Below are 14,551 nucleotides of genomic sequence, written 5' to 3'. Positions count from 1 at the left end.
TGTAGTCTTCTCCATTACAAGGCCATCTTGCTTGCTCCGCCTCAAGCTTTACTCCTGGATGCTTTTCCAGTGGTGGTTATGTCTATGAAGTTTGCAAGTAATTGTTAAATAACAATGTCAATAGCTCTTACTGATTCAGCATGGTACTTGGGTAGTGGTATCACTTATAATGTGGTGGCAGATGGAGATTCCTTACTTCACTAGATTGCATGTAAAGGTAACAACAAGTTGATGATTGGCAATGGACAATATTTGGACATTACACATATTAGTAACACTTCTATTTCTCTCAGTACAATTGTTCTACAAATTTTGAATGTTCTTGTTGTTCCTAATATTGCTAAAAACTTGATGAGTGTCTCCAAGCTGATTCATGATAATAGTTTAACTATTGAATCTAATGTCTTTTCTTGTATGTTAAAGGATCATCTAGGGACATTATTGCTCTAAAGAGTGTCTGATAAGGTTATGTATAAATTGCTATTGCCTCTTCCCAAACTTTCATTCTACCTCACCATTTTTTCATCTTCAATTTCTTATGCTCCTCACTGCAAGTTTCTTGATCTGTTCCATCAATTTCAACTTCTTCTCTTCTTCCTTAACTTCATCAGCTATTGCTCTACCAGATGCTAGTTTCATTAATCCTGCTTCAACCTCTGCTATGCTAGATGTTAACTTCAATAATCATGCTTCAACTAGCCTGCCTCATTAATACAATAACTTCATTTTTTTTACTACTTATAATTATTTTTCTTGTGACTGTTGTCATAATTCCACTGCTCTTGTATTATCAGTTTCTTGTTCTCAAGATGTATTTACTTTTGCTTATAATAATTGTTCACAAGATGACTTAGTTTTAGTTTGTAATACATAAACATTTGATGAATGTTCTACTTGTGATTCATCAATGTCCTCATGTACTGACAATATTAATAAACCATTTACATCAGTTTCATGTTCTACTTGTAATTCATCAATGTCCTCATGTATTGACAATATTAATAAACCATTTACATCAGTTTCTTCTTCCAAAAATGTTTCTTCTTCATTAATTGCTTTTTCTCTTAACCTTGACTACTTTACTGATTCTTCCAATCAAGTTCTTTCTATTTACAACGATACTGCCTTGCATTTTTTAGATACAAAATTTAACGTTGATTTGAGTACTATGCATATAAGGTTAAGTCATCCTTCTTAAGCCACTTTGGCAAAAATGTTTAGCTTATGCAACATTTGCTCTTTTGAATTCTCTGTATCATATTTATATGAAGCCTGTCAATATGGTAAATAGCATTTAATCACCTTTCCTCCTTCTCAATCCTGTGCTTTTGCTTCTTTTGAACTTAATCACACTAACATTTGTGGACTTGTTCTTGTACCATCTAAAGATGGATTTTGCTATTATATCCAGTTTCTTGATGATTTTAGTGGATATGTTTGAATCTATGCAATAAATGAATCTGAAGCTTTTTCCATCTTTGTTAAGTGTCATATCATGATTGATAGATACTTTGGTACCAAATTTAAAATCGTTCAATTTGATTGGGGAGCTGAGTATTGGTCCTTTCTTCCTTATCTTAACAAGATTAGAGTTCAATTTCGTTACCCATGTCCTTATCTCCATGCTCGGAATGGCCATACTAAAAGAAAGCATAAGCATATTGTTGAGGTTGGCCTTAGTCTTTTAGCTAGAGCAAAGATGCCTCTTTTGTACTAATGGGATGTCTTTCATTATTCTATCTATATTATTAATAGCTCTCCTACTCAAGTTTCATAGCAATCTATTCCATATCAAGTTTTGTTTCATAAAACTCTAGATTCCCACTTTTTTCAGGTTTTTTGCTGTACCTGTTATCCATTTCTATGACTTTACAATAATACTAAGTTTCCATTTCATACATAAAAATTTGTTTTTCTAGCTATAGCCTTAATCATGAAGGTTGCAAATGTCTAAACTCATCTGGTAAAATTTACATTATGAATAGTGTTCATTTTAATGAATTCATTTTAAATGCTTCTACACAGCCGTTATTAGTTTTACCATCTAGTAAAATTTACATTATTAGTAGTGTTCACATTAATGACTTGACTTCACCTGCTTCTACTGAATTGCTATTTGTTTTACCTTCCCGATCAAATTTTTCTACTAGTCCTACTTCGTCTTTCTCTCATCCATTAGTAGGTTGTCCCACAAATGACATAATACCAGGCTTATTCCATCTTTCGATCCCCCTACTACTTCTGTCCATCCAATGATTGTTAGATTGAAAGCAGTTATTTACAAACCCAAAGCTTGTTTGTCCACTAAACATCGTTTACGTCCTTCTCCTTTCTCTTATAAACCTAAACCTAAAAAAGTTGCTCAAGCTCTCTCTGATCATCAATGGCAAGTAGCAATGAATCTTGAATATATAGCTCTCTTCAATAACAAAACTTGGACTTTAGTTTCCTATGTTCCTAGCATGCAGGTAGTAGACAATAAATGGGTTTTAGAACCAAGCATAAGGCTGATGGTTTAGTTGAGGAGAAAATCTTCAGTACCACTGTGGTACCACGTCATATTATGCAACATCAAAACATTGATTGCCATCTGTTAATATTTGCCACATACACTGCCACCTGTTACCTTTTTATTTTAAATTTTTCAGTTCATAATTAAGATGCTTTTTTCCAAAAATTAATTTTTTAAAAAGGATTCCTTGCACATTCTAGAAGAACGACATTTCATATTTTGAACTAAAGTTCTCCATGGTTTCATTGTTCCATTGTTTGTTATATTTGAGCATGAATGTATCCATCTCTTCTTTCAAAATCATCTTGCATCTTGCTTCAGCTTGAGTTGGATATTCTGCATTCTTCATTTCTCCTTAGGCATCTTCCGAAACTATCTCACACTGTCATTCAATTAACCTATAAGGTATGATAATATCAGTACTCATATATAATCTTCATTTATATACCCTCCATTGCTTCATTTAAGTTTCTTTATTTAAGTTTTTACTTTTTGACCTTGTTTGTTGTTCGAATTTCAGAACCCAAGCTGGCCAAAAATAAACTAATGGTTGAAAGTTACGTTTTCTATACATTTATCAATTGAACAATTTCACTTCAACAATTAATATTAACAAAATGATATTTGCATAATATGTTTATTATTTAATATGTTTTTATAATATGTTGGATACAAACCATTTGGTTCTTTAAAATTGTTGTGGGAACACATTTTGGTGGACTCTACTAGATTATATAATGAATATTGGGTATATTATCCAAAATAAAAAATAAATAATGAATATTGGATATGCTTAAGGATCTTTCAATGCAAACACCTTTGTTAAAATAAAAAGGTAACACGTGGTAATAAATGTGGCAAATATTAAACAAATGGTAATAAATGTTTTGATGTTGCATAGTATGATGTGGTACCATGGTGGTACTAAAGATTTTCTCTTAGTTGAGAAACTTAAAGCTCATTTGGTAGCCAAAGGCTTTCACCATATCCCTAGCATTTTTTATATTGAAACTTTTAATCTAGTGATCAAACTAGTCACTATTGGAATAGTCTTAACTCTTGTTTTATCAAATCATTTGCAAGTTTGACAACTGTATTTTATTACTGCTTTCTTGAATGGTGATTTGGTTGAAGATGTTTATATGGTGCAGCCTTCAGGTTTTGTTAGTAAAAAAGCTCCCAATAATTTTTGTAAACTTTCCATGGCCTTATATGGTTTAAAACAAGCTCCCCAAACTTGATTTAACAAGCTGAAAGGTGTTCTCACTGGTTTGGTTTAAAAAATTCTTAGGCAAATACCTCTCTATTAATTCTAAAGACTGAAGTTGCTTCTATTCTTATCTTGGTCTATGTGGATGATGTTATCATCATTGGAAATAATTCAGCTTTTATTCAGTATCTAATTTATTAATTAAATGATACTTTTTCCTTGAAAGATTTCGAGGACTTGCATTATTTCCTAGGAATAGAAGTTTCATGGACCACACATACCATGATATTGAGCCAATCCAAACATATCAGAAATTTGCTTAAAAAGATCAAGATGGATGGTGCAAAACCAATATTTTCTCCAACGTTCTCCAATACTAAACTTTGTCAATATGATGGTGATTTATTTCTTGAACTTGCTTTTATCAAAGTACTGTTAGTGCCTCGCAATATTTGTCCATAACAAGACAAGATATTTCATATTATCAATACTCTAAGTTAGTTCGTTCAAGCTCCAACAATTGTGCATTAGGAAGCTTGTAATAGAGTACTTAGATATCTTAAGGATTACCGTATCTTATGGTCTTCGTTTTCTAGCCAATTCTCACTTGCAAGTTCAAAGTTTTGCTGACTCTGATTGGGCCAGTGACATTGATGATCATAGGTTTGTGAGTGGATATTATGTGTATTCAGGCTCCAATCTATTTTCTTGGAGTTTCAAAAAGCAACACAGATCCTTTACAGAGGCAGAATATAGAGCTTTAGCTCATATTATAGATGGGATTTGTTGGATGCAGAATTTTTCATAGGAGCTTCAATTTAATCTTCCTTGTCCAATTGTATGGAGTGATAATACCAGTGCGGCTGCTCTACCAGCAAATCTAATTTTGCATGCCAAAGTTAAACACATTGAACTTGATCTGCATTTTGTGTGTGGTAAAGTAGTTTCCAAGTCTTTAGGAGTCAAGTGAATTCCAGCTAAAGGGCAAGTTGCTGATATATTTACAAAACCTCTTAGTACAATGAGATTCTTATACTTAAAATGGAAATTGCATCTTCAACACTCAAAGCTTTTAAAGTTTTTCTTAATATATATACTATAGAGAAAAAGAAAGCAGAAAATAATTGAAGATCAGGAGGTGTGCTTTGAGGGGGGGATATCAGAGATACTTCTTTCTGTTAATTTGGTTGCGTGTGATCTTGTTGTCTTTATTCACATGAAAAATGGTTTTTTCTATTTAGCAAAGTTGTTATTGATATTAATCTCATGTCTTTCTTCTATTGGTTGAAGTTTTGGATTAGTTAAGGCAATTTAGTGTTATATATAAGCATAACTACTATTTATGTTCTTGTAATTTTTCATTTTGGTAAAATAATAAAAATTCATCAGAGTTTGCTTTACTTTCTCTTTGTTCTTTTTCGTCTTCTTCTTCTTCTTCCTCTTCTTTTTCACACAGAAATCCTAACTTTTATTTTTCTTCTCAACATGTTTCAATTTTTTTTTTCATATGCAAATAAATGGGGATTTTTAACCGAGCTTCAAATTTATACAGTAAACTCGTGTAACGTAAATTCATTGCACAAGTTAAATTTGTTTCTTTTAGCTGATTATGCCAACTTGATTTGTCGTATAATTGCTCATTTCCCATGCAATGTTGCTCATTTGACTAATTTTCTAATGTTGATTTTCCTCTTCATTGATGAAATTTCTTCAGCACTTGTCTACAAGGTACTTAGTATAAGAATCAACAAATGCCTTTTATTGAAAAGCATGTAACTCGCATATGGGTACGGCTAGAAGTATGCTTGAGTAGTTGGTGATCGGCTCGAGATCACCTTAGTTTTAGTTCATTTAACCTAGATTCATTACTAAAATAAGTCAAATTATAAATAAAGCTTGCGAACCAATCTTCAGCAAAAAATAAAGCTCCTGAGTAGATTTGAGTAGCTCATATGTGTTAGTTATACATGTCTATATTTTATTAATTTAAACATGCTAAATACTTATAATGCATAAATCATATTTTTTATGTTTAATTTTATAAAAAATCAATAGAATAGATGAAATTCACACTCTAACTATTTTTTTTTTTTTATGAATATTCAGCACTTTAACTACACCCACCTAGAAAGCTAAAATGGAAAACAAGATAAAATAAGAAGTCAGAGGTGCAAACAACTCTTGTTTTTTCATAGCGAAAAGGGAAAAAAAAAAAAAAAAAAAAAGAGAGAGAGGGGGGGGGGGGGGCGGTGGGAAACTCAATCTTTCTGTACACTTTGGTTTGTACATAAATATATGAGACATCATTAATCTAAACAGACCTGAGTGATATAAGCATTATGTTATTTTGTTTTTTTTTCAAGTATAAAAGTCTCGAAACTATATTGTATAGACCAAATAAAGTAAAAGATAATTATACAATAAAACTACACCAGATCCCACAACAATTATTTTTGTAGTTATTATTATTATTATTATTATTACTATTATTGTTAAATTTAGCCAAGGTTGAGTACTTGGATTACTTCATCCTCTTCTTCAAACATTATCAACTTGTAACTCATCCACTTTAATGGGCTAAACAAAAAACAAAAACAAGAATAAAAATAAAAATAAAAATTTGAAAAGTCCAACACCAAAAGTAAGGAAGATTTCATTTATACTCTTTTAATTTTGTCATTATTTCATGTAAACTTTATATTTTTAAAAAAATTATCATTTATTTTTTTTTAATTTTTTAAAATTATCATCTTTTATCTCCTTTTAATTTTTTAAAATTATCAAAAGAGACTGATCTATCAATTTTTATCAGTTTTTACCAATTAATTTTAACAATTTTAAAAATTAAATATTAAAAGTTTATTTTTATAATGTTATTTAATCATAAACTAATATGAAAACAAAACCAATTTAAAACCTATTCTCTCCTCTCTTAATTATATTTTTCTTCTAAAAAAATTAAAAGAAAGGTAAAATACGAGAAGAATGACGCTAGAAGAGCAATGTATATATGATAAATGTCTTATAAATATATTTGGTAAAAACAAACATATATAATATATTTTATAAAAAAAAAAAAAAAGAACATATATCTATATATATATATATATATATACAACACTGTGTATTCCTATATTTTTCATTCTTATTATTATGATTTTTAATCCTATTTCAACAATTTTTCTTATAATGTTTGTTTTTTTTTTTTTAATCATTTTGTTTGTGAGTATTTTTTCCCTTTTTTATTTCCTTTTTTAGGATATATGCCTTTTTTTTTTTTTTAACCCTTGGTTTGTTTTATCTTATTTCTGTATTTTCTTTTCTTTTTGGCTAATTTATGTAACTTACATTGTTGATGCTTTGCTCATTGACATTTTATTTTTTCCGTGAAATATAATATTTAAATTTTGTTATATATATATATAAGGAAATTCTATGATCAAGTCTGACTTGATCAAAATGGTGCGGTCTAAAAATATGGGAAAATGCTCAGTCATTGAATTTCAACTTATCCAATGAACAGTTCATATACTATCCTATCACACATAAGAAAATTGCAATTTTAAAAAAAAATTCTTTAATCTTCCGGCTTTAAAAAACCCTTTCCTTTCTCGCTCGCACCACTATTTCACACAGACTTGACCATTCCAAAATTTCCAAATAAAATCCACCATCTCTAAGTATTTCAAAGTTCTCAAATAAAATCTATCATCTCTTGCTCCGCTCGCACCACCTTTCTAGCCCCAAATGTTTTTCTATTAGTTCCAACACCCAGGCCTTTTCCTCGATAATCCCAAATCCATTGAGGGCTTGGGTTAAATGTTGATATTTCTGAGTCATTGCTTTTTTTTTTCCCCCCTTTTTATGAGCCTTTGTTTGTTTGTTTGTTTGTTTGTTTTTTTCAAATGTGAACCAAAGACTTATTAAATCCTATATTGTCTTCTTCATAAATCATGGCTGGAGATTAGTTGTATAAGCATGTCAACAAGTACTAGTGAAGTTCAACTGATCCGGATGTGCTCATGTGGGCAATATATGCATTTAAAAATGTCAATGTCAGATAATTAAGAACCTAAATTATCAATTTTGAAAATGTTTAGATAGAGAATAAATCGTATAAAAATATTAGTTTCTTATTTATATTTTATAATAATAATAATTGTTAACAAATTTATATAAGTATAATAATCATTATCTGGAGCAAGGAAGAAAAAGTCAGCAATATCACCAAAATTTCATCGATATTATCAAGATTCGACCATCACCGGCACCGATAGAGGGAGGGAAGAAATATCTATCAGAGGTGTTGTGGAAATGCTGGCGATAACACAAAATGTCGATGTTGTCAATTGAAATCGATGGAAGTCTCAGTTTTTTGACAGATTTTTATGGAAATTTGATGGAAATTTCGATTGTTGGTGAAAATTTGAGGTTGTCAATCCAATGTAGTCTTTCCTCTTTTCCTCATTTGTTCAGCAACAAATCTAGACACAGAGAGTGTGTGTGTGTGTGTGTGTGTGGGAGAGGGGTCCGAACAGGTGAAGAAGAAGCAGGAAAAAAAAGAAAAGAAAAAGAAAGAGAACAAGTGGGAGAGAGATGCCATCGGAGAAAGAGAAAGAGAGAGAGGAGAGAGAAAGAGAAGTAGAAAGAAGACAAAGGGAAGAGAGGAAGAAGAAGAAAGGAGAAGAAAAAAATCTTTCTTCCCACATGGGGGAAAATGGAAAAAGAAAGACAAAAAAAAAGAAAAAAAATATAATATAAAATAATAATATGATAATATTACATTGAATCTTTTCATATGCTCAAATATCCAACTTATTAATTGAGCCGGTTAAATTGTAATTACAAGTCTTTTTAGAAAATATAAAGTTTTTAAAGCTTGTAGGATTATGACATCTCAATACACATCCCACTTTTTGTCCACTCTTTTAGTATTTAATTTGATTTTATTTATTCAAAAACAAAAATAAATAAATAAATAACTCACATTATTAGTTTTTCTATTATATAATATATAGGATTTTAGTATATATGCCTAATTGGATAAGCATTTTATCATCATTGTATTCTAATTATTGTATTTTTTATATTATTTTACTATACTAATGATCTTATATGCAAAAATTTATATTTTAAATTAAATATTTATAGTTTCCATAATTTTATCGATATTTTCATAAAATCATATTTTCGATATTTTCATCGATACCGATATTTTCATCACTAATCAAGAGAAAATCTTCAATACAAGTTGTACGAAATCAGATTTCTGATTTGTTACAACAACCCAATGATTTGCTGCCATGTAGTTTTAAAATTGGCCAGATGACCAACTCAATTCAATTGTTTTTTTTTTTTTTTTAAAAAGCAAAAAAAAAAAAAAAAAAAAAGAACAAAACCCATCTCTCATCCTTTTTCCCTCTTCTGAAAAACCAGATAAATGTTTCTTTCTAAATAAGATTAAGAACTGGCTGATGGAGAACCTTCTAAGCAGATCTTACGAGAAAACTCAAAACTCTCCCCTTATGAGGGAAAAAAAAATTATAGCAATAAAATCCCCCTATAAAATTTAAGAACATAGAAAATTAAGAAAAATGTAAAAAAGGGTTAAAATTTCTTTTCAAGCTCTGGCGACCATGGAAAACCACAAAAGAGAGCTAAGATGCAGAGAGGATGTAAGATTTGCAGGTCTATCGGAGAAGAAACACCGCAACTTGGGTGGAAGAAGACAAGAATGGTAGTTCTGAAATTTTTCGTTTTAATTTTTTTATTAAAAAAATGACCGCGCAAATTTTAAAATCACATTGTTGCAGCTCATCGGATTGTGATAACAAACGTAAATATTTTGAGTTGACATATTATTATGCATCAAATAACTATTTTCATTAGTTATCAAAAAATGAATATTTTCATTTCGAACTTCCAAAGCAGGGGAGAAAACAAATCTGTCAGCACAGGTTGGCCTGAAGGGGCCATGTATTTTATATATATATTTTATATATTTTTTGGGCTTTTATCTTAGTTGCCCCTACTATAAAATTAATTTTAATTTCTTTTTATAGTTTCCAAATCAAGTTAAAATTATTTAGGTGTTTTTATGTGGATAGTAATTAATTAATTTTTATAAAATATCGTATTATAAAGTTTATAATTATATTTTCATTTAAACTTAGATAAACAATATATTTTTCATCATAATTATATTTTCATTTAAACTTAAATAAACAATATATTTTTCATCATATTTATACTGCATCATCTAGTATATAAAGACAATAAATAAATAAATAAATCAAAATTTTCTTTTCCTTGTTGCTGGTATATATTGAATTCCAATGTTTAATCTTTTACTTATTTATTTATTTTTGTTTTTAATTCCACTCTATCTATACAAAGAAGTCAATAACTTTTGTCATGCAAGGAAATTAATAACTTCTGCATTTTTTTTAATTTAATTTTCTACATATTTATCTACAATAGAATAACATATTTTCAAAAAAATTAATGGTATACACTCAATTTTAGACTATTTTAAAACTTTAAAAGAATAAAGGTATTATTTTGATTTTTTTTTTTTGGTGTTAATGAATTGATATATGATTGAGTTAAAATATTATAATAAAATTATATGCACTTTCTAATAGTACGAAATAACTAAGGCTTAAAATTTAGGTATCAATAAAAGTATCAAAACTTTAAAATATGACAACTTTCATAGAAATATTGGAATATAATGAATATTGATAAAAATTCACAAAAAATGATGAAAATTTGTTTAAGAAATAAAAATTTTTGTTCAAACTTTAAAATTAGCTTATTTAATCAATCAATTATTAAATTGATTATAAAAATTGTAAAAAAATTGAATATATATTATATTTTTTTAATTAATTAAATTTATAATAAGCGATAATGATATTATATTGCAAAATATATATATATTGATAAAAATTGTTTATTAATTAAGATAAAAAAATTATTGCAATTATATTATATTCCACAAATATCATCTTAATACTCATAAAATTTTTTAGTGATTGAAAATTATTGATCTTTTTTCATTTTCATTTTAAAATATGAAATGTAAAAAATAATTATGAAAATATATATCTCTTTGATAATTTTCATAGAATTATTAATATGTCAGCTATAAAGATATTGTATTAAATGTAATTATCTTTAATGATTAGTATAAGAGATTCTATCATCTTTTTACTTTTATTTGCTTACGGTTATTAATTTAGATACTATCAATATCAATTCTATATAATATTATATTTCCATATTATTATTTTTCATTTTTATATAATCAACTATTAACTTGTAATTGTGGAATTCTGAGAAATACATCTTATATAAAATGTATAGCAAATATATATATATTTTATCAATAAATAGAATTTATCAAAATTATTCAATTTAAGTTACTCTGTTTTACTTATATTGTTAAATATTTAAAAATAATTAAAAAATTAAAACGAAAAAAACTATCACTAAAGTTAATTTGATAAAATAATTTACTAAATATTAATAATATTTATGAATTTTTTATTAAAAATTTTTTTAAAAAAAATCATAAATATATTTTAAAATTTCCATAGAAATTTTTGAAATTTCAATGGATATTATGAATTTTTTAATAAAATTATTAAGGATTCTGTGCATTTCTAGATTGCTTCTATAGCTTAAATTGCAGCTTTTAGCTTGAAGACAACCTTGTTGACTGTGATTAAACTTCGCAATTCTCTTTTTTCAGCTGCATTTTAAAATTGATAGTCACCTATCCATTCCGACTATGTCTTTGTAGGGGTGGTGTTAGGAATGTCTCTAATAGAGGGCCATATGACATAAATAAAAAATTGTGAGTTTGGGAAGATTAGTCTAGTGGCAAACCTCATATACTCATATACTTAGAATTTGTGGGACAAATATATATTTATGCTTTTAAAAACAAAAAATTACCCATCATTATAAATAAATAAAAACTGTTAATTGAATTTTCATGATAATTTTATATGAAAAAAAACATTTGGATGGTATTTTAATTAAGACATCATACAAATCTTTCATTTGTATGGATTATTATGATATAAACAATAATATTATAGGATGCATTTGTTTTAGCTAAATGAAAGATTTATATCCAAAAAAATCAAATATTAAAATACCAAAAAAAAAAGTCAAGATAAAGCTCCACTGAAGGAATATATATATATATATATAATTAATAAGAAACTAGAAAATTTAAAGATTAAAAATTAAAATGCATTGATGCCAAAAATTATAGTAAAAACTAACGAAAATAATTATTAAGTAAGTTTTAAAAACGAAGAATAGTTATAACTTAATTTTTAATATATAGTTATATTAGCATCTATTAATTGAATAAATTTAGTTTTTTTAAATGAAATTTAGTTTGTGATTTAGAAATCCTTGGGAATTAGTCATCTATTTGAAGAGCTAGTTTTTATTTTTTTGAAAATAACAATATATATCTAAAATAGAAAAAAAAATAAAATAAAAAGCTTAGTGGGTTATGTACCCTCGCCCCCCACCGATAACTTAGCTCTGCCATTGGTCTCTGCGTAGCTGTTACTTTTATTGAACAACAGCCTTTGTAAAATATATATGCAAGATTCTCATTAATATGGATCTTCACAAGTCCTAGCAGTTATTGCTCTATTACTTTATGTATTCAATAATAGTGAATATAAATATACTTTGTGTGGTAATGATCCATTGAATTTTTGCTCAAATCTATGACATTTTGACTATCATAATGTATTTGTAGTCCTTTTGTTTGATGTCTAGTTTAATGAGAAAAATGCTTTAACCATAACATTTCCTTATTGACTTCTATTAAGGCAATGTATTTTGCTTTTGCAGTAGATAAAGCGACAAATTTCTGTAATCTTGCCTGCTATGACATAGCTCTCCCCGCAAAACTGTAGAAATAATCCAAAGTAGATTTTCTAGTATTAAGATCTCAAATTATATTTGTATTTGTATAGTCTTTTAAAGCTGGATCACCTCTTCCATAGTTTAGACATACCTTTGATGTACCTTTAAGGCACCTAAGAATCTACGTAACTACCTCCCAATGTTTATTTCCAAGATTTGATAAGAAATTGACTCACTATGCCCATTACATGGTCAAATCTGGCCTGTATATACTATTGCATATGTTAGACTTTCTATCGCTGAAGAATAAGATTTGGAAGCCATCTCCTCTATTTCTTTAGATGAGGGGTAAAATGGTTTGCAAGTGGGATGTTGATTGATTTGGCTTTATCCATGTTGAATCTCCTTCGCACTTGTTCAATATACTTCTCTTAAAGTAGCCATAACCTTCAATTCTTCCTGTCTAGAATTATTTGCATTCCTAAGTTATGTTATTAAAGGATTTGGAGAGTGTATTTCAGCTTAGTAGTTTACATTGCATCTTATCCAAGGATCAACATTGCATATAGTAATAATGCGATAAAGTTCCCATTTGGAAGTCTTTGAATATAAATACATTGATCTGCTACAGTTCTCTTATATCTTTGACTCAATATGAATGTATAAAACCTATTACACCACTGTTTTGGTGCTTGCTTGAGATAGTACAAACTTGTTTTTAGCTTGCAAATGATTTTTCCTTTTCTTAAATCCTCAAAACCTTCTGGTTGTACCATATATATTTGTTCATGTAGATCACGGTGAAGAAATGTTGTCTTTACATTCATTTGTTAAAGCTGTAAATTTAAAATTGACTGCTAAACCACAAATAATTTGAATCGAAGCCATCTTTGTCACTAGTTAAAAAGTCTTGTCAAAATCAATTCCCTTTTTATGTAAAAATCATTTGACCACCAAACAGGCTTTATGTTTCACCATATTTCCACTTTTATCCTTATAAGCTTGAACACCATTTATTTATTAGTGCCATCTTTCTTGTTAAAAGCTCAACCAGCTCATAAATATTTTCTGAGCAACTCATAGGTCGGGAAATATTTATTGCCACCTACCACCTCCATGGGACCACAAATATCAGAGTGCATCAGAATAAAGCAACTCTAATCTTCTTGATGAGAAAGGAATTGAATGAGACTTTATGTAGCTTACCAAACAAAAAGTAACTACAATGATTAGCACAACGTCCTTTGGAACATTGATAAGCTTCTTCTTTGTCATAGTAGACAATCTTTTGCCATTCATGTGAGCAAGTCTCTTATGCCACAGATTTTGAGATGCCTCACTTTTTGTACTATTGAGGTTGTATGCATATATGTTCATATGAGTCTAGTACAGTGTTCCGCAAATATGTCTTCGAGCAACAACCATGGCACCTTTCGTTATTTTCCATTTTCTAGTGTTGAAATGGTTGTCTTAGCCTTCATTATCAACGGCTATTCTTGATAGTAGCTTAAGCTAAACATTTGAAACATTTGAAACATGATGCACATTCTTTAAAGTAATTGTATATCAAATGTTCATTGTTATTTGAACATCACCAGTTCCTACAATTTTTAAAAAATAGGAATTTTCCATCTTCATAGTACCAATCTTGTGCTTTGTATATTTTGAAAAAATCTCTATGCGGCATGAAATGGTAGGATGTTGTAATATCGACTACCCACTCAACATTTTGACTTGATGTGTGAGTCATATATCTCTTCATTCGTGAAGAAAAATGCCATTTCCCCTATGACAATGACTAAAATCTCTCTGTTCTTTTTCAGTTGATTAATTTGGAATATCTACTTTCTCAACAACTTTTAGTAGTTTTGACCTTCCAACCACAATAAAAGCACTTGTATGTTGGCTTTTTAATATTTGTAGATTTG

This window comes from Ziziphus jujuba, chromosome 9 (assembly GCF_031755915.1).
Source record: "Ziziphus jujuba cultivar Dongzao chromosome 9, ASM3175591v1".
NCBI classification, from domain to species: Eukaryota; Viridiplantae; Streptophyta; class Magnoliopsida; order Rosales; family Rhamnaceae; genus Ziziphus; species Ziziphus jujuba.
Note: the sequence above shows the minus strand (reverse complement) of the source record.